Raw genomic sequence first — 22,430 nt, forward strand, 5'->3', positions numbered from 1 at the left:
TTGATAAATATAGTCCATTACTCTGCTGAGCGTTCCATTAAATCCCTCTTGAGAAACATACTCTCCGATTCGAGCACTCCAGCATCTCTACAATAGTATGGACATCGCTAGGTCAAACCATGAGGGATAATTACACTAATTAGGCTTCTCCTTTATTCTCCTAAAGTCTTTGACGCGAAGGTTGTCATTTCAACCACTTCAGACAAACAAAGACTTGCTGTCTCCTGCTAAATGATGTCCCTACCAGATCAGAATGATCTCGGCCTAATCCCTTTATTGTCACGTTACATGCAGTGAACACCACTGTACTCCCCCCCCCCACTCCTCCCCCCAACCCCTCCCCCCAACCCCTCCTCAAATGAAACCTGATGAACCAAACCGATTGGCTGCAGTTGGGCTGAATGTGTATTTGCATAGCCACTTCATCATGAGTGTGAGACCTTGATCTTCAGTTCCTTAGACAAATCTTCTGGTCACGTCTATGGAGTCCACCAGAGAGGGGCGGGATTTGCTTAGTAAGACCCTCTAGTATTTACTATGAAAGTGCAGCTTCCAAGTACATTCCAAGATAACTCGATGTCACGGTGGCTTGGCGTATCTAAGTGACACATTCTGGATCACAACATCCCAAAACACTGATGTCCTCACGGTGCCCCTCTCTCTCTCTGAGGTCGACAGGGAGAGGACTGGGGATGAGATAACACTTTGGGGGTTTGAATTTGTTTACAGTACTCACCCAATCACGCTTCGTCACGTCACGTCTGATCCAAGCACAACCACAGACAGACAGTCTCCATTTCAAGCAAACTTCCATCGGTTCAGTGGTTCACACTGGGTTATCTCATCGACCTAACAATAACAGATTCACTCACAATCGATGGAGTTGTTTATGTGATTCAACCCAAAGGGGAATCTAACTGGCAGACAACAGGGCTGACACCTCTCAGTCCAGTCTGCCGGAGCAGTCTGCCAGCCTGCCTGTGTGGAAGGTCCTTCCTCCGTTTTCAATCATACGATGCAAGATTAGTGCAACAGGACATTAGAAACTGGGACTGTGTGTCTGTCTACAAAGCTTAGCCACATATTACAGTTTGTCAGAGCATGCTATCAAAAAATAGGGAGAGAGGGGGAGACGGTGAGAGAGAGATAGAGAGAGGGGGAGAGAAGCCATTGACCTTTGTGTCCTTCATATTTGCCTACCCCCCCCCCCCCCCCCCCCCCCCCTCGACCGAATCTAAAGTCTGGAATCTTCTGATCCCAAACTAAACTGTCAGCCGTCTGTGATGGAGGCCAGGGCAGACATCTATCAATCAGATTTTTTTTTTCTATCAGAGGGGCCCTATTTTTTCCTGTTTAGCTCCGGCTTATCATCTGACCCAGTTGTTATCGTGTTTCTGAAGCTTAAGAAACTTGATTATGGCCAAATGTGTGTCTCTGGGAATCCCAGCCTCTTGCTTCACACTACTTCCTGGCCAGGGTGTGTGAGAGTGAAGCATTATGCCTCGGATCACACTGCTCTAACAATACCAATCAGATGCATAGGTTTGACACTTTATATACTGCACTTACTACTTTCCAGAGACTATAATACATTGTCTGTGTGTCTAACTCCATAATCATGGCTTCCATAAGGAGGAAGCTGTGGTGTTACCTCAGATTTTAAAAGAAAAAGGGATCCCATGAGTATTTTATCTGGTCAAACCACTAGCTCAATGTCACAAGCGTTTGCAATTACTGGATAAGAATTCTCTAAAATGCAAGGGAAATGTGATGCTTGATGCTGATTCTTGAATAGTACTTTGACTCCATTATTCATTGTGCGTTTCTAGTAATTGGAGAGGATGATGCGTTTAGGGAGCTGTCAATCATCTCTGTCAGCCAATCAAACTCAAACCCCTATTTTGATTTGCGAAAAGTCACTAAAATGTAATCGATCAACACCAACGAGAGTCAATGGACACATTCTGGCTATTTGTGTTCATGGTACTCATCAGCCCTCTCTCATCCCTGGATGTAAGCTGGGCTGTCAACGCCATCACAGGCTTGGAAACGCCGCAAATCAAAACACAGCCTCTTTAAAGTATTTAAACATGTTTTGAAGTTTGTTTTATATTTTCGGCACATTTGACATAAATTGGTTATCTGTTAGCAAAGCTTAGTCATTAGTGATTTTCCAGTGAAGCCTTGAGATGGAGTCTGTTTTTGCCCCGCGTCGTGCAGTTATGCTGATGTACAAATTGAAGTGAAAGGCCTGTTACTTAATCCCCTGTTTCCACCTATCCTTTAACTATGACGCCTGGCATGTTTTATCCTAATGCCCGACAAATGCAAAGTTGTGCCTCTCACTGCCCTCCACAAACACGCCGGCTGTAAGTCCTGCCAAGTGGCTGATTTAAACCTAGCATCTAATAAAGCTTCATTTTCTGCCGTGCCAGCTCGCATTTAGTTGGAAATCCCCCCCCCCCCCCCAACGTTCGTTAAATCCCCCCTTTTCAGACGGCTATTGAAGATGAAAACAAAACAAGTGGTTCATTCCTGGGCAGAGGAGAATGGGAGTATAGGTGGCTGGTTCGTTACATCACGTTCACTGCAATCTGTAGCATCCAAAAGTGCTATAGCCCAGTCTCAATTATGCCTTTATGGTGAGAAAAATTGCTTCTAGAATAACTTACTCCTTGTCTATAAAAGTCGACTTGATCAAACCTAAACTGTAGAAAATAATAAATGAGAAATAGGCCTAGATTTTTTCCCCCCCAAGCATTGCAAGATTGGGAATTCCATTGTGGACATTACAATTCTACAGTAGACTGGAACTAAGGAGCGTTTCATTTGTGGGGGGGGGCAGTGTTCTGTTCCCTCATACCTATGGATGAGCCATAGGAGCACGACACAGCACATGACAAGGCCCATCTCCCTATCCCAGATACCGTCAGGACTTCACACGCCACCAACATAACTGCGGTATCTAGATCGGCCTCAGAAAATGTCCCTTAATTGAGCAATATCTCCATGTGAGATAACTGTGCACCAACCAGGTGAAAGGGACTGTGCAAGTCAAATGAAAGAATTCATGATGTGTCTGCCTGCCTGCCTGCCTGCCTCCCCCCACCCTCACCATTTCCCCTCCTGGCAGGGGCCAAATAGAGAATGTTAAATGTGGCAATTATGTCCTGAAGGCTAAGAGAGAGGGGGGGTTGTTGGAAGGGGGGTGGGCAGCAGGCGTGTCTGGGCTCCAGGGCTGAGGACCATCCCACAGCTGATGAGCTTGGTTGTTAGAAGCCGTCAGCGGCAGAGCCCTGGTCTCCACATGCCACACCAGCCTCCCCTCAACGCCTCACATCGCTGTCACACAATGGTTGCTAGGCTCCTTTTCAGGACAGCCTTGCTTTTCCCAACAAGAGGAACACAAAGACACATCCTGTCGATATACATAACCGGCAGCACCACAGCCTGATTAAACATAATTATGGGTAAAAAGTACATGACTGTAGTCATGGAGCCCTTCTCTATATATCTGCATGTATGGCAGACAGACCGTTGTAGACAGATAAATGTACATGCCAATGTGGTTCATTTAGGTCTGAAAAATGGATTGATCTGTGGCGTGCATGAGCAGCATGGAAGGCCCCCAGCTTCACTGTGACCCAGCAGTAGAAGGGTCTGTGTCCCACCACCTCTTGGTCTCCGAGGTGTAGGAGTCACCATGCAGAGAGGAGCCAGGATGTGGAGAAGAATCTGTTAACATTCTGTGGCTTAGGCTACAGGAAACTGACCCCCCTCCCCTGCGTGCACACACACACACACACACACACACACAAACAGTCTTCTATACAGACATACTCCATTGTGACACCTCTGATAATCAAAGCTTTGTCTGGGTTTTAAAAGGACGTACTTGAACAACAGCTGGACCAAAGGACCTCCTCAGTAATGGCCTCTGGACATCAATATTTAAATCTCACATCTCTCTCCTGATTACACGCCGCCTTTCTCTTTTTTCTCTCTCTCTGCCTGAACAACAAGGGTGGGGGGGAAGCCAAAATCAATGATCTCAGAGTGTAAACTAGATTCCTAAGCAGTTTGCCACTCTCTGCAGCAAGATAAGATAAACTCTCTCTGACCTGAGAGATGAAGTTGCCATGACGATCAGGGAGTCCACTTTCTCTATTGATATTTTGCTGATGTTACAACAAATGGAACCAGATCCGGACCCAGATAAGGGTGATTAATTAATACCAATATTGATCCCTACAAGCAGGAGACAAGGCTATTAACTCCAAGGCTGAAAGTCAATTGTTACCTGGGGCTAAATGAGCATCATTGATATCAAATCTAAATAAACAAAGGCAAACAACAGATTTAACACAATACAAATAAGTAGTGATGTTGGGTGGGACATTATCAATCTGAAATTGAAATTCCTAGATATTGTATTGTGCAGTTGTACAACTCAAAATTATAATAAAACTCTATCATAACTGTAGATTTAATCAAGGAATCTGGTTTCTCTAACATATCCTCTGGCAACAAGCATGAAGGGCAAATACAAAGATGTCTAACCGCAGTAACTGGAATAATAATGGTGGTGGAATTCAGGAAAGAGGAAGATAGAGAGGAAACGCAAGGAGGAAGTGACCTTTCACCTCTGCTGAAGCGCCGGACCTGCCCACAGTTTACACTGTCGCCCAGTCTTTAGAGAGAGCGCAGAGCCACACTACACCCCCCACCCCCACCCTGCCTCACCATGCCAACCCCAGCTCATCCTACCACACATCCACTTGTACGCTGTGTTTTCAACAAAGGAAATCGTTGTGTCCTCACCCTTTAAAACCCTCGGGGGTCACGGTGCACACTTCACATCCACTCCGATGCGAGGGAACATTCCAGTACAGTGACACCGTTAAAACAAGCCACTTTAAAATAACTGTGTGTGTGTGTGTGTGTGGGGGGGGGGGGGGGGCATGTAGACGTGGACACATTGTTTACATGCTGAGTGGCATGGGAAGCTTCAGAAAGAGAGTTTAGGAGTGAAATACGAGGCCTTGAGCTAAGACGACGAGGCAGCAGCATAACACAAGCTGTTATTGGCTGGGAACAGATGTTGGGAGAAGCTGGCATCCACCAACTACTCGTCATGTGACAGGAATCGAAGAGGAGCTCCGGAGACGAATCCGCGTGATTGTCAGGCCCGGCACACGAAAGAGAGAGAGAGAGAGAGAAAAAAAACGACCACTCTTAAACACACCAGGGCTGGCTTCCAAACGGTTGCGATGTCCCTTGAGACATCTGACCGCCTGAGTTGGTTTACAAGTGGACTCTATGGGACTGGGTGAAATACAATTCCACACCACTGAGATAACATGCTGCAGACTGCATGGACAGGAACACTCCATGTTTCCTTTCAAGAGGGAAAACAAGCCTAGATGTTGAACCCAAAGGCAACAGTCCCACCCACTCTTAGGCAAGCATGGAGGCATGGCACAAACACACACACACACACACACACACACACAAGGCAGTCAATTCAATAAACACTCCCCTTATCCCATACCAATGTAAGTTGCTACTGATAATCGTTCCCTTCCGAGATATAAATGTCACCTGATATGACTATACTGTACTGAGTGCTGACGTTACACCACGTCTAATCACGCTACAGAGCTAGAAACACACATGCGGTACAGACTGGAGGCCCTGTGTTGATGACAGTACACAGTGCTGAGAGATCCAGCAAGAGGCCTTCTTCCAAGGAAAACACAACAAACAGAAGAGATGTTCTTTGTCTAGAACCTGGCCAGCTCCTTGTCTGTCGTGGACCCTGGTCAGGAGAATACTTTGAAAAGGGAGGGTAGAGAGTTTAGTTCACCACTCTGTACTGGCCCCAACACAACAGCTCCATTCAACCAGCATTGCAGATGGAAAGATTGTTATCTACGGCACAGGTTTGTTCTGGCCATTTGGCAGAACTAACGGTACTTTTGAAACTCTTGTACTACTTCCGTACAACCTGTAGGTTTCATTACAGTAAAGAGTTAGCATCTTGTCCTCTAATCGTGTTTCTATTGTACCAGAGCAACACGCACGGCACACACTGTGGCTGCTGGAGTCAGTGAGTTATCCTGGAGAGAGGAGAGGCCTCTTAGGGTCCAACACGCCACGCGACGAGATCCAGGGAGAAGTATGTGTTGTCCAACGGTGCGCCGAAGACAACCGTTAAGGGGCGAGCACTACGTCAGTTTAATAAGAACATCTCACACAGGTCGTGTGCACGTCACACTCCCTCAGGAGGCGCCTGCCAGCCGCCCATAAACAACACCAGGGAGGCCTCTCCTTCCATCATGCACCGTCTTCCCTCTGCGCCACCAAACTTTGGGGGCAATTTTACAGAAAAATTACTCGGGAGAGGCCCGGATTCAATTCAGCGGGTTCATATCTTTCCCTCCTATTAAGCTTCAAAATGTAGCACTCTCCGGTAGGAGCCGAGGTATGGATACAACCGGGAGCCCTGGAGAGGAGAGGAGGGGGGAGAGGGAGGAGAAGAGGAGAGGAGAGGGGGATGGAGGACAGGACAGGACAGGAGAGGAGAGGGGGAGGGTGGAGGAAAGCAGCGGGAGGAAGGCGAAGGGGGAGAGAAGAAGGGTTGGGAGGCAGAGGAGAAGAGGTTGAGGCGAGGAGGAGGAGAGGACAGGAGGGGAGAGGGGGGACTGGGTAGGCAAAGGAGGAGAGGAGAGGGGGAGTAAGGGGGAGCAGCAGAGATGGGAGGAAAGGAGGACCAGGAGCTCTGAGGAATTCACACATCATATTACGGCTAATCGCAATCCGCAGAGCATCAGCGATATTTTCATCATTTCTGTCAAATTCAGCTGACCTGTCTTGGTGTGGCGACTAACAATCTGGGCCATTTATTGGCATATTGGCACAGGGTGATAAGGCTAAAAACAACAGCAGCTAGCAGCTGGGCCAGGGAGATGGCCTGATAACATTGATATGTGCTCCCACACAAAACACCTTCAGCCATATCTGCTCTCTCTATCAAACTCTTATTACAATAAAAGCGTAGTGGGTTTTTCACTTTCTGGGGAGAGCAAAGGAGGAGGGGTGAGGACACATGGAAAGGAAGGAAATATAGAAGAAGAAAAAGAAGAAGAGAAAGAAGAAGAAGGAGGGGAAAAAAATCAGATGTAACGTTTCTGAGAAAAAAACAAGAGGGGAAAATACATAATTTATCACTGCATTATCTGGACATCCAGGCAGCCTAATCAAGAAGCTCTGAGTGACTATTTTTGCCTTATCATCCAAAGTGCTGGAAACGGAGAAGGAATTATCAGCCAGCTGCAGATTGCTGGGTTGGAATTTTAATGGTAATAATCTGGTTTCTGATGGTATATCTCCTCTCCTTATCTATCCCATTATCAGGTCTTATCTCACCAGTCATCGGAGCAAATTAATGGTGCTCTTTCAGCATCGCCTTTTTATCTGTGCTCAGAGAGCACCCAAGGGGAAAGAATAAGCAAAATATTAAAATACTGCATAAATCACAATTTTAGATAACAGTCCAATGTATGCAGTGGGGTGGGGAGGGGTGGGGGGAGGCGGGGGGACTGCGCCCAACAACCTTTTTGTCCTTTAGCATGACTGTCTGTGCTGACTTTCTGTGCCTGGCCTCCCTGGCCCTTCAAGGGCTATATAGGGCTAGGGGAGATCCAGGCTACCCATGACCTTTCTGATTTCTAACTGGGGCTTTATTTTACACACACGCTGAACACACACACTCCACATTAACATGATCTTACACATGACATACTAATTCAGATAAGCTCGGGTCACAGCAAGTGAATACTGGTATCAATGCCTCTCTCTCTCTCTCTCTCTCCCTCCAAGCTTTGCTTGACAACAAAATGTTGAGGCTACCTCTGGATTGGTCCATTTATAAGTGTGTCGTCATAGAGTGGGTGATCACTTATTTTCTGCATGGGTTAATTACACTTGCATTGCTCTGAGATCCATCGACACATAGCTCCTTTAAATGTCTGATTGTGGCACTACAGCAAAATGATTAATCTTGGTCCTTAAAATCTTTCCGATCGTTCCAAGATAAATTTCATACACCCAACAGGGTCACAGAATAATTAAATTCTACAACCAAAAAAACTAATATGTTTAGGTGTTTGAAATCATTAAATTAAATGTACTTTAACTAAACTGGTTAATCCCCCCAAAAAAGACACACAAAAAACTGTTGAAAATCAATATTAAATTTACACAATCAAACACAATTCAAATAATGATGATGATTTGCTCAGAGATAAACAACAGAAACAAATAATTTATCATTGACTCCATCTCTAAGGATTAAAGATCAATCCTAAACAGACACACAGACACACACATGCAAACACCCTCACACACAGGTACAGGCATGCACACAGAGACACACACATGCATAGATACTTTCAAGCTTTAGTGCCCAGACAATATGTCACTATCAACAATTGCTGAAACAAACAACAAATAACAGCTCATGTTTTTGTGTGTCTAGCAAAAATAACTTCAGCCACATAGTACTGAGAGAAGAGGACTATCAGCCTAACTACATCTACAAGCACCCACATGGTCTCATTCCAGCTCTTCAGATAAACCCGTCACTGACCAAGCACACAGGTTTCTGCTGCACTATAATGACAACATAGAGACCCTGTCCGCTTACTGTATGCTATGTGTGTGTGTCTGTGTGTGTGTGTGTGTGTGTGTGTGTGTGTGTGTGTGTGTGTGTGTGTGTGTGTGTGTCTTATTTTTCCTACAGGCCTTTACTATAACTACAGAAACATGAACAGGATTGGATTTTTCAACATGTGAGTACCACTGTGTATAAAAGAATGGTGTACTTACACAGAGCTATAGTCAATTAAATTATGATTAAATCAATTGCATTTTAATTTAAGAACGCCTTACATATTGTGACTTAAATAACCATTGAAATAAGATATACAAAGTACAATTTTCTTGAATAAACACAGCAACAAATAAAGTTTTAGAGTACAAAGTACAATCAACAACATTCACTTGTTTTATATCCTGATAATACAAAGCAGAGTATTCAATACATTAATATTTAGCAACAAGCACAGTTTGCACAAATCACACAAATGTATAATTGCCATATTGCAACATTCTTAAAATGTAGTATATGGAATTATTAACTCACTAATATTAAGTCACAAAAACCTTTACTATAATACTGTGTGCATGTTTCTGTGTGTATGGGAGAGAGAGAGGCAATGAATGTGTGTGTGTGTGTGCGTGCGTGCGTGTGTGTGTGTGTGTGCGTGTGTGTGTGTGTGTGGGTGGGTGTGTGTGTGTGTGTGAAAGAGAGATGATGTGTATTTTACTTTGATTATGTTCAAGTGTGTTCAACAATTCTGAATGTCATAACACTGATATTATTATTTGTTAATTAATATGGTTTGCATCAACAATTACCCATAATTTCCCATCGTAGTCCACGATGTTTTGACACAATGTTTGAATAATTCTGTTAACATGTTCTTTCAATTCCTCTAACTGATCTCATAAACATAAAACATGGTGGCTACATTTTTCAATTGTATGACAAAATGTTACAATATTTATTTATGTAACTAAAGGTTTACCGTCTCCCACCTTGACAATATTATGACAACATCAAACCCGTTAATTAGCTTTGCTTCCTCTCTAGTAGCCACCTCCACCTTTACCAAGAGTAAAGCTTTTGTATCTTTCTCTTATAAAAGTTGACAACACCAGGACAACTTTTGACTAAACGTTATGTAATTCTCACAATGGATTACAAAACATTATTTCACTGCCAAAAGTCCAAACCAAGACAAAGATATGTAATTACAATAGCAAGAATACCGTTACCTATACGCACCAAGCGCTATCAATTTAGCGATTTGGCAATTGTCCTCTCCCAAGTAACCCAATAATAGCACAGTAACTTACCCAATTCCACGAACTGAAACTGGCTTTAAGCGACAATAATAAAAAAACACAGCAAAACTGAAATAAAAACTTACGTTTAATTTGCCGTGGGTTGCTCTGCTTCCTTCGGGACATGCCTACTCTGCGCTGGTCAGACGATCCAGGTGTAGCACTGATAGATCGATAGGTTTTGGTTCATCCAAGCGCCGGTAGGGTTAGTGATGGAATTGAGAAAGAAAAGGTGACGAATTCTGGACACTCTTTTTCACACAGTCTGTCGCTCCGTCTCTTTCCTTTATCTTTCTCTGCTCTTGTTGGCTTTCTCTCTAACCGTCTCACTCTCTCTCTCTCACTCACTCTTTCTCAGTGGTGTAGTGCGAGATGAGGCTGCACTACGCTGCGATCCACACGGAACTGACTGAGGAGGTGAAAGCGTTTCGCGCTTTTGTTTGAAGATAAGGTTTGTGCCTCCCCGGGTACCGTAGAAACAGCGTCTGAACTTGACTTGGCAAGTGCTTCCAAAATATTTATCAATATTAATACTTACTTTTGGAATTATAAATTAATTATTAAAGAACGGTGTTGTTTACATGCAAACCAATATAGACCACAACCCACACCAGTGAACTTAGGCGCTTTTTATGCATCATGTTTCATCATCTTAAAAGGATAAGGTCATGATAGCAGTGTGCTATTGATCACTGAAGGCTATAAGGCTATGGACCAAGGATACACAGCGAATCCATCGTCAGATTGTTTTCCTCTAACATGAGCAACATCGTTTTTCACAAAGTTGGCCTACAGTGTCAACAATGTACAATTTAGGTTTAATAATTATTTCTTCAATGACAGTGAGACTAAGTTGACTTATTTGTTACAACAAACTGACAACTGTCTCAGCCTAGCTAGGCTACTCTAGTTTTCTTTTATTATATACTTGTATGCCTATACAAGTATACCATAGGCTGCACACACCGGTTATGCACAAACCAATCTACATAAATTGATCCTGTCAAATCAGAGAGTGACTTTTACCAATTAAAATATGCAGTGTTTGGTCGGCCATTTTGTTTCTGCTCCTGTTTTTATGATGGTTGTCATCATCTAATGATTCCTGTAATGCTTGGTCATGAAAATTACTTCTGTCATAGTAACTGAGTTTTTGGGTATCATTTTTAGCTGTATAAACAGGACAGGTGTTTTTTATTTTTCAATTTACCAGTTCAACTGCCAAGTAAGACAAGCAAGTCTATTAGGTTATTTTGTAACCTGATTCCAGAACACTGGGCTGGAATAGAACGATGGAACATGTAATAAAGTTACCAGTAACTGGCAAACGCTGAAGCTCACTCAAAAAGCAACTGCTTCACCTCGATTGCCCCTAGCTCTTTTTCACTTGTATCTGTTGCCAATGGGAATCTTTCCTACACTATCTTGTTGACAGCTTTTGGAAATACTTCAACTACAGTAATGATCTGAAATACAAATGATGGACAACTTGTTTGAATCACATGATGTTTATTTAGCTCATGTATAAAAGTAAGTCACAAAGAGGTGAATGGGCAAGATAAACTGCTTTACCATAGGGATAAAACACACATGTTCTATACCATATCAGACTTATCATGCAATGTAATCATACTGCATTTCACAAAATAAACACCCCGAAAAGATTCTATAACATTTTCAGAAACAAGAAATACTTTTCTTTCACTGTCCACACGATGAACCCAACAACAAAATCAATATGTGTGGTAAGAGCAACACAAATGTGTATGGTGAGAGAGTCAAATGCCAACTGAAGATTCATTTAATGCCACTCCTAAATCCCTGTGGGCCGTCAATGTGGTCTCTGCTGTTTCTGAGCCTCCTTGGCTTGTTTGAAGCCGGCTTTGACTGACGGATACAAATCTGGGAGAGCAACACAGAGCTTCTTCAGTGCCTGGACCAGATGGCTGTGATAATTAACATGATACTGTTTCCTTCGCAGGGGGAATCATTGACCCAATGTTCATGATATTAATAGGTAAAGGTACATATATAGTGTGCATGGAGGATGCAGTGCTTCAGTAATCACATTAAGAACGAAAGGTTGATTCGATGTGACGCTAAATCATTTGATTACGGCTGCCAAGTCACATTAAGGTAGCGTGGATCTCTAACAGGTGACTGTTGGTGGGGGTTGGTAGGGATCTTGCTCGTTTTACATTTAGTCAGTTTTCATTCTTGAATAATTGTTTTTAACAATGCTGTGTTTCCGTCTCATTGGTATGCTTGGAAGGTGGCTTCTCTGAATGCATGGTTCAATTACAATGCACCTTCTCAGCAGGATTTTCGATTCTCCATCTTAAGAAATGTTTTGTTGTTCACAGTAGTATTAAGCACATGTCAACATATCTGTGACACCTTTGAGCACCAGTTTAAACCATGTCTACAAGTGGCTACAAGATCCACTGGTCGTAGTGCCATGTACATTTATGGAATTAAACACACACCCACATATTTGTAAAACATGTTTAAACAGTAATGACCTGAACCTGTTGGTTTACTGAGAAATAGTGTGTTAAGGAATTAGGATCCCTCCATAGCAGTATCAGCATTTTAAAATCAGCTGGTCATGTGGGGGTGTGGCTGTAGTGATGTCACTCTCAGACTGACAGTGATTGGCTACTCCCCATCACGCATCAGAATTGACTAACGTATGATATCTAAATAGTTTTGTTTCAACCCCTGAAATGAGTCCACAAACAACTCTCAGCAAACCTTTGTCCTACCGAGTCCTATGATTAGAAATCCATCCCCCCCAAAAAATATCTTAAATGTATAGTAAATGTATAGCATAAATAAAGAGTATTTTCCTTTTCCCCTTCCCTTGGACGAAGGTGGAGGTGTTGGATGCGACAGATCACCCCCCACCCCCCCGGGCAGAAGCTCCAGCAGCAGCAAACAGATGTCTGAGAGAGTGCCCACTCCGCTCGTCCCCCTGCCAATATCATCCCAAGCCCCCCAGGACTCTCCGCCAGGCTGCTCGGTATGTCCAGGGACACGCACACACACACAATACAAACACATGGAGTTGCATGTACACACATACACGCAATACAAACGCATATACTTGCATTCACACATACATACACATACATACATACACAAATACACGCACCCAAATACACACATTCATATTTGTCTGCTTACAAGCACTTATGATTGCAGTTTAGCTTTGGAACAACACATAACGTTGCAAAAAAAATGACACCAGGAAAAAGAGAGAGAGAGCAAGTATCTAAATACCACCCAACCCCAGAGCATTTTAAGATTAGACCCACAGTTGTGTTTTGGGGAAGTGATGAAAGCACTAAGAGAGAAAGAGGGATGAACACATAATGCCCCTCCCTGTGGGAGTGTGTAAATCTGTAAATAAAGGAGTGGAGGAAGAGAGGGAGGAAGAGGAGGAGGAGGAGAGCAACACAGGCCAGTGGTGTCCCTTAGTATATTCTTACTGGTAATCTGGGGGTCTTTTCTTCCAGACAGACAGGGGGAGATTGGCTGCCTCGAGGGATTATGGGCCTCTCTTCAGACTAGGACCAGGACAGGGTCTCACAGATGTACTTTCAATACTGATACAGGGGGGCTGAAGGACAACAGTGTGTAAAATGAAATTGAGATAACATGGGATTACTAAAATGTAATCTAAAGTGTAACTCACCTCAGATTATCTCTGATCAATTTTAACTGTTATCAGAAGTTAATATTGTTCTTATATATACTGTATGATTTTACCCCCACAAATACATTATTTGCTTTCAAATTAAATGCAGTAGTATATACTGTTACTCTGGCCTGAAATTATTTGTTTATACAAATAATATATGCAATTAATTTGTAAATCTTTAAAGAAAATATTAATGTTGAGACCTTTGCCTAAATATTGAAATTAACACTTTCTACACATAATTGACAAATATGAACAGAAACATGAAGATACACTTCGTATATGCTCATGCAGTATGTAGCTACAGAAGACAGTACTTCCTCAACCTCAGAACTGATTCAGAAAAAATGTACACTGTAATATTTGATTTATTGTGACATACTACTTGTGGAGGTGGACATTTGACAAAATATATACATAATTAAATATATTATTACAAGATTTTCACACAATTAATAACAAATGTAGTCTATGTTGATTGTCAATTTTTTTTAAATTTGCTTTTACACATTATTGAAATAACAAGTACAATTTTTCAAACTGATCTTGTATCATTTATGTCTTTGCCCATTTTATATGGGAAATAGTCCTTTGCGGTTATCACAACATCAGTGTTTTACTCGTTTTTAAAGATATTATTTGGCCAGACAGTTTATATTACAAAACTGTTTTAAATCTAGTATAAGAAATCTCTTGGACTCAATCATACAATCATAGTTACGACTTCATACTATTGGTAATTTTTTGTTTAATTGTTGACAATTGTAATTTCTGCATATGCATTGGCTACTATACAGTTTGTCTAGCTTTAACACTCGCTATAATAACACACTCTAATGGTTTTATTTTGTGAGTGTGTCTGGTGGTTCATTACATATACAGAGGCACCAGTGCACAGCAAAAAAGGAAAAGGCATCAATATATTCACAGAGAGGCAGGTTGTAGACAGCTTAGAAAATAAATCTACATCTGCCAGGCACCATGCAAATAGCACAGCCCCATCCTTAATGGTGAAACCATCGATGAAAACAGATAAAAATATTAAATATTCAGTCATTCCTTTCACCCGGTATCAAAAGCGTCCAGATGTGGGGAGCTGAAGTTGTTATCAGAGAGCCCAACGACAGGCATTGAAAGAAATTCCTCTGAATTTCCAACCATATAAAAGTATTTTACGGGATGCAAATGAATGGTAATTTTGACTATGGGGGAAAAAACATGCCAATAAACCCTATCATTGGGTGACTAAAACTCCACAAACAGGAGGCACTTTCAATTTGATTGGCCTGTCTTTTTGTGTTAGATGCTTTCGATTGCCGCGAAATTAATCCATTTAACAATCTGTGGCTTAAATTTTGGGATTTCCAGTTTATTTTTTTTAGAATATCAATAAGTTCCAATTGAGGAGAGGATTCTTTTGCAATTCAGGCATGTGCAGGCGATAACGCCAGAGTTGGCATGAAGAGAGGCAAAGATGGATTAATTATGCAGAGAACATGGAAATTCTGCTTATCATCGCTTAGCAAAGGAGCCCAGCTCACATAATCAGAAAACGAGGATGAAAAAAATAACAATGCACTGGCACCTTCCAGCCCATCATCTTACAAGTTAGATTTTTCCTGTAATTAAAAAGTAACATACAATTATATTCATATCTCACATGCAGGCCGTAAGTGGGTGTATATATTAAATAATTGCGTTGGGATATAAAGGTTGAGTAAGAGAGAATAAAAAAGTAAAAATCTGGTTTCACTGGGGGAAAGCTCCCCTGGGTTGGATTGAACTCCTTAGAAATCCAAAACTTAAATTATCTTTGAAAAGCCAACAGACAAAAGCTAAGGAGAGAGAGAGAGGGAGAGAGACAGAAGTATGTTTACTTGCAGTTCCAGCTGCTTCAGAAACACACCCTTGTGCATATTCATATTGCAAATTAGAATCACATTGTCCATAGGCAGCCTCAGCCTCACAAAATCCCCTCTGAGAGTGCATGATACTTTAAGATATACTGCATTTTATTTTTAATTGTAATTGAACCTATGATTTCACATAATACATACTCGAAGTGTTTTTATTTCACCGTTCTGTTTACCCAGTTGGTCTTAACAACTGAACTGCAAGATTGGATGTTGTTCTGCATTCCTCTCTCTCCAGGAATCTCACAGAGTGAGCATCCATGTTCAGAAGACAGTTGGGTATGTGACAAAAGAAGGGCCCAAACACAGGTTTTTTGTATGGCATGTATTATCATCTGATTTTAAATATTGATCTTATCGACGGTAACCCAGAACGTCCTCAAAACACCACCGCTGCAATTCACAACCCTTTGACACCACCAATAGTTGTCTGACTTTCATACCCGGGTTTCAATCACATGCAAATACCTTCTATTGAACCAGTAGGGCGAGTTTCAGGCAGAGCTATCTCTGCATTCTAGTGAAGATGGTTTGAAGCTCTCTTCAGAAGAGGTTGTCCTATGATCAACGTCTGACCCCCTGCTCTCATGGCAGACGCATGGGCTGGGAACCTGGGTTGGAGCCCTTCCTGCTGTACGCGTTATTTCCTTGCACATCTCTATTGTACCACTAACTCGGTGATTGGACCATACAGAAGCCTACGGAGACCAGAGTGCAGTATTTCATTTCAGTCTCTTTTCTGACCTTGATGCCTTCCTTCTGACCCAAGCAGCAAATCCTCCCACTTTCACCTCACATCTTTTCTTCCCCCTCTGTGACAGCGCCACAGTTCACTTGCAGATTCCAGCAGCTTTTCAGGAGGCCACACCTGTTGCCCGCGCCTTGATTTCTCTTTTTGATCATCCGGAGCCCATCGACACAAAGGAGCAAAAGAAGAGGCCAGAGAAAGAGAAGGAAAGGTAGAGGTAAAGAGAGAGAGAGAGCGCGAGAGAGAGAGAGAGAGAGCGCGAGAGAGAGAGAGAGAGAGAGAGAGAGAGAGAGAGAGAGAAAAGACAGATCCTTATCGTCACCCTTTCCCAACTGGACAATGAGGTTTCTCCAAACCATTCAAATGTATCTGCAGAATGCTTGAGTGATTCATTACAGGAGATTCCGAAGTGTGACAATGGGTCTGAGAAATGAGTGATGCTATCTGTTTCCTGATTTCATTTCCCTGATCCTCCTTATCCCCCTGGCCCTGTGTACCTCAATTAATTAGAAAGCAGGGATTTCTTCTCATCAGCTGATGGGTTTCATGCTCCGCTCTGTCACAAATCTCCCGCCTGTTCTATCTCCTCTCTCGGACGTTCTCACCCCCCCCCCCTCCCAACCCCCCCCCCCCCCTCCCAACCCCCCCCCCTCCCCCTCCCACCCCACCCCCCCTCCCCCACCCCCCCCCCAACGCGCCCACTTCTGGTTCGGCTTCCATTTAAACCATGAGACAGAGGGGGGTGGCTTTGGCGACTCATAAATATTTATAAACCGATTAAGAAAGAATAATAAAGTTATAAGACAGTGGTTGGTTACCCTTGAACCTCGTGATGGATGGGCGGCCAAGGAGGGGAAATGTGATCCGGCACTTCTGCATCGTCTTCTGCTCTTCATTATAGGGACTTATACAATGTTATAGGGACTGCCCTCCTTATTTCAGGGAAGAAAAAGTGATATCGTGAGATTACTTATATTTAACTGTAAGGATTTTCAGATGAAGGGTGACCTACTTACTGACTTTCTCTCTGAATCAGTTGTCGTTAATTCTACATGAGAATACTGTTTCATTTAATGTCTGATATTCAGAACTACAGGTCAACATTTGGTCCTTTACGGGAGCAGGGAGGTGAGCAAGCAATCTTACAGACAGTATAGTTTCCTGACCATTGTGATGCAACCACAGTTGAAAAAAAGAGAAAACATCTTACAGGCAGAAAGTATTTTGGGTGACTCTATAAACTCGAAGATTTTAAAAGTGCAATCAATTATATATCACAACCGGCTCAGTTAAAACCTCCAATTTTCCTTGTTGTCTTTATGACCGGAGGGGTGCTTGAGGGTGAAGGGCCTCCATTAGCTTGTGTACGTGGGTGGTGCTTCTACACCCTCCAACACTGCAAGGAGCCTGATTGGAGAGAGAGGACAGGCAGAACTGCAAGCCTCTTGTACACAGCCCCACTATTCTGAATATATACACCGAAGTTGATTCCTCTGGATTCTAAATCAGTTTTGCTTTTTGATGATCATTTTCAGAATACTTTCAAAATGTACTCATTTTACCATATCTAAAGCCATTGATTTCATTACCTGTTCGTTTACAAAAATGTGTCAAAGTTGGAGAAAAAAAATCACTTTTACAGTATGTGAAAGGCATTAAATAAGGAGGCATATAACAAACAACAATCACTTTACTCCACAGTGTGTCTGCATGGGAAATACTAGCTTGGATACCACAAATGCTTGAGGCGGAGAGACAGTGTAACGTTACTGAAAACCTATACCCAACGTGGTGGAGAACAGTGGAGCACCTGTGAGCATGTCCTTGTATGCCATCCATACAGAAAGGAGCCCGCAGAAGCCACTTAACCTCAGATGGTGTCTGCTCTGGTAACAACCTCATCTGATATCCCAGGCCTGGCTCTGTACAACCGCACACTGGGACATGACTGGGCAGAAAGAGGAGCCTCTCCGTCTGTAAAGATTAGGTTTGGCAACTTTCCTCCCTCTCCTCTGGCTGTCAGAACGGCAGGGCGAATAACACTGAGATGCTCTCGGAGATGACAGATGAGATCTGCCTCTGTGGGCTTGACGTGGAGCTGCAGGTGATAGGCGATAAGAAGGGCAGGGGCCCCCGTCGAGCCCTCGGGCCTGGCCTCCGCCTCGGTGATGTCACGCCCACAGGTGGCGACCGCCCCCCCCTCCCCCTCCCGCCCTGACACCCCTCCCCCTTGTTCCTTCAACCCAGACAGGAAATAGCGGGCGCTGTGAGGGCCTCACGGAGAACTTCTATCTCCCTCCATCTGCGCGGTCTCAGGCGTGATGATCTTGGGCCGCAGCCATCGCAACCGTCATGCCATTTAAGAAGAATGGAGGGGACTAGAGGAAAAAGATGAGAGAGAGAGGAAAAGCGTTCTGTTTTTTTACCTACAAGCAAGCTGTTTCTCATGGTTTAGCACATCTTACATATCGCTTCTTTTTTAAGTAAACACTTTGAGAACTATTGATCTAAGGTGAGATTAAGTTCAAATCGCGTCGCGATTTTCAGCATAAAAAACACAGAATGGTTAACCATAAAAAGGTTTCATTTACTTTCGTTTATCTTGCAGTCAAGTCCAGACGTTTGGTGGTCCCTGATGCAGGTGGTCTCGTTCTAACCATCTTATCTGAAATATGCACCTGTACAGGTCACTCTCCACCACAGAAACAAAGAGAGAAGCGCTGTAGTCCTCCAACAGCCTCCCATCCGTTACCAATTAAAGAGTTAAAAGAGAAGAAAACGTCCAGTGACCTTCGTAGCCCACTTGCCAGCATCTTCTCTGTGCTCCCAATTCCCTCCACCTCCCTGTCAAAGAACGCTCTTCTCCGATAGGCCCTCACGTTTCACACTTTCACAATCCAACCCTGGGAGTGAGGCCCTTGAGTGACGTATCGCTCCGAGACGAGGGAAAGTAAATATAATGTTGGTTGTCAATAATTAGGGATGTTCGGTGCTATTGTTTTCCATGCGTGTTGTCAAGGTGCCATTTTAGACTGTGCTGTGCGTCAGAGATAGCGACTGTCTGCGCGGTGTGAGGACTTTGCAGCTCGTCCGTGCTTTCATGTCATGAACAGACGCATACTGCACCTTCAGTCTCAGGTGCTGGATGAGCGTTTTATCGAATTACTTCCTTTAATATACAACCGTTTGTGTCAGTAATGAGGTTCGTCCATAATGTTCAAATTCAATTACTGTAATTATATGGATTGGTCTACAAACAAAGAGCAAAAGGTGGAACCCTACAGGGCCACGTTTAAACATTTTATCCACACATACGCTTTAGTAAATAATTGACTGTAGATCATAAAATATACATTCTTCATACAAAATTCAAACAAAGTGAAATCAGTGTGTGTGTGAATGTACATGTGTGGCCAGAAAAGAAAACTACAGCTTTTATGTGTTTGCAACATGTCTAGTCTTACTGGTGTAAGGGGGTGCTCGCTAATTAACCCCAGTCTTGATAATGTGCTTAATTACTTCTTACACTGATTTAGCTTCTTTCTGGAGGTTAGCCCTGCTCAGATTGAATAAATAATCTCACATGCCTCAAAGGTGTTTGAGCCGAGAGGGCAATGCAGCAGTGAAACAACCCAGACGACTGTGGATTGACTTTATGATTACTACATCGTTGACATCAGCAAAGAACGTTTGACTCCCCGCCCAGAGAAGAAGGCACTAGGCCGGAGAAACGTTGATTAAATGAAAAAAAGAGGGGGGAGGGGGTCGGAGAGAGGGAAAAATAACTTGGTGTAATTTTGCTCAATCGCAAGATTGGCCAAGTGTCTTATCAGACGACAGACCTCTCGTCACCTTTACATTTCTCCTGGCTCATGAAGAGACGATGGCGTTTGATAAAATAAAATAAAGAAGAAGAAGAAGAAGAAACTGTTGCAACAAATGTGGTGGAATGAGACTCTGATCTCCTGGTTGTGATACCTTGAGATGCTGCGCAAAAACGTTTCTCATATTTTCATGTTCTTTGAATTAGTTTTGAAAGATACAGGGATATGTAAAATACCAATTCAGATCTGGGGGTTTTTAACTCACATCGAATGAAGAATTATAAGTTTAGCTTTAAGCCCAAACACAACAAAGACTGGAACAAATTCTTTCCAATCTTACATGTACAATTTTGTTTGTACACATACATTTTTATAAATTGTATTGTAAGCATATCTAATTAATCAACGTGTGTAAAGAATTATATTTTTCTCATCAACTCATAAAAACTCTCAAATAAAGAACCTTATTGTATAACAACATAATGACTTTGGATGGTAAAATGATACATACACACACATTTTCCCATCTATTTGTTTTGTTTTGGTCAGTGAAGGTGGCACCTGCTACTTCCCAGTTAATAACCTTTTTAATTTGTGACTCAAACCTATTTAAGGATGAACCCTTTCACAATTTCTTTAATTTGTGATGTAATTTCCACCCCATAATTACAGTTCCTCTCCTCACATTTATCAGTCATTGTACCTGCAGTGAAAATATTAGACCTTGACTCCACTTTTGCGGAATCAAAACAGTATTTAATTTGATGTCTTTGGCTGTCCAACAACATTGTTCGAGGGATGTAATTAGGACATATTTATCATTTTTTATTTGGGGGATATTGCTAGGACATGTGGGACCTTTATGATAAGGCAGGGGGAGAGAAGGGGAGGAAGCGTTTGAACACCGTTGCCCAGTATCTCATGGTTATGTGAATGGCTTTCAATAAAATTAATGGTGTTGGGGAGATTGCAGTGTTGTCATGTTAGAGCAGGATGCAGATGTGGTCTGTGTTGCAGCCAGGTAAGGAAACAGTCATTTCCTACCAGCTCATGGGCACAAAAAATGACCCAAAATAGGAATCTGGTATGCTGGAGTCGGTTCCTATCCCCCCTCCCACCCCTGTTTGTCTCTCTCTCTCTCTCTCTCTCTCTCTCTCTCTCTCTCTCTCTCTCTCCTCCCTCTCTCTCTCTCTCTCTCTCTCTCTCTCTCTCTCTCTCTCTCTCTCATTCTCTCTCGCCTTCTCTCTTTCTGCCCCTATCCTTTTTTCTCAGTATTGCAAAAAAAAATACAAAAACAAACGATATATATGGATGTTGTCATTGTGAATGGGTATTTCTGTGAAGATATACAGTCTTGTTTCAGAGTGAGTGAAGACAGCAGGCTCTACAAAATGCCCACCACGACTACAGAAGTAGTCTTCTTCTTATTAAAACATGTTATGCTGAATAGAATCACCAAAGCAGTTTATTTCAGTACGAGTAACCTACAAAATGAATAGTTTCCAAACTCAAATGTTTTATGTTTTCTTGTGTTGTAATGTTACTTCCAAACACATGTCAAAAGGATCCATCACAAGATGTACAACCACCTTTAGTGTTTACAGTGTCCTCTCTCTTTCTTATTGTGCTAGTTCATTTGGCAATCCGGATCTGAACTCACATGAACAGCAACGTAGGCTAGACAGGAACTCCTCAGAGAATGAGAAAGACCTCTTGGGGTGGGCGGGGGGGGGGGGGGGGGGGGGGGGGGGAGAGAGGGTGGTAGATTTGAGTCTGTGTACAACCTGCTGTATGCTTTGCTGTCAACACTGAAGGTATTTCGAGCAAAGGGAAATTAATTGCGCAGAGGCCCGAGAATTAGTTTTCATGTTGGGTGGGTGCTGCTTTTGAGTGCCAGGACTGGGGAGCACAGCTGTGGGGGAAGGCTGGCCGACCCACCGCCTTCTGCCTCTCCCATGCCTTGCTGCACAAAGCCAGTGAGAACAACAGCCCGAAGGAATACTGGCCACAGAGAGAGAGAAAAATGGAGAGGGAGAAAGAGACAGAGGGTCTCTCAAGCTCACAGCCATGCATTCAACTTCCAAAAGGCACCCTAGACAAAACTGTTGTTCTTCATGTGTTCAATATATTGTATATTGCATATATTATTGCATGAGCATATTCTATTGATTACACACAATAGTGCAATATGAGATCGGGAAGTCTAGTTATTCGTAGTAGGTGTGCGCAATATGCCTCTCTGAGAGAAGACAGTAGGCCCAAACAACCTAGAA

The sequence above is a fragment of the Osmerus mordax genome, chromosome 6 (genome assembly GCF_038355195.1).
Source record: "Osmerus mordax isolate fOsmMor3 chromosome 6, fOsmMor3.pri, whole genome shotgun sequence".
Taxonomy (NCBI): domain Eukaryota; kingdom Metazoa; phylum Chordata; class Actinopteri; order Osmeriformes; family Osmeridae; genus Osmerus; species Osmerus mordax.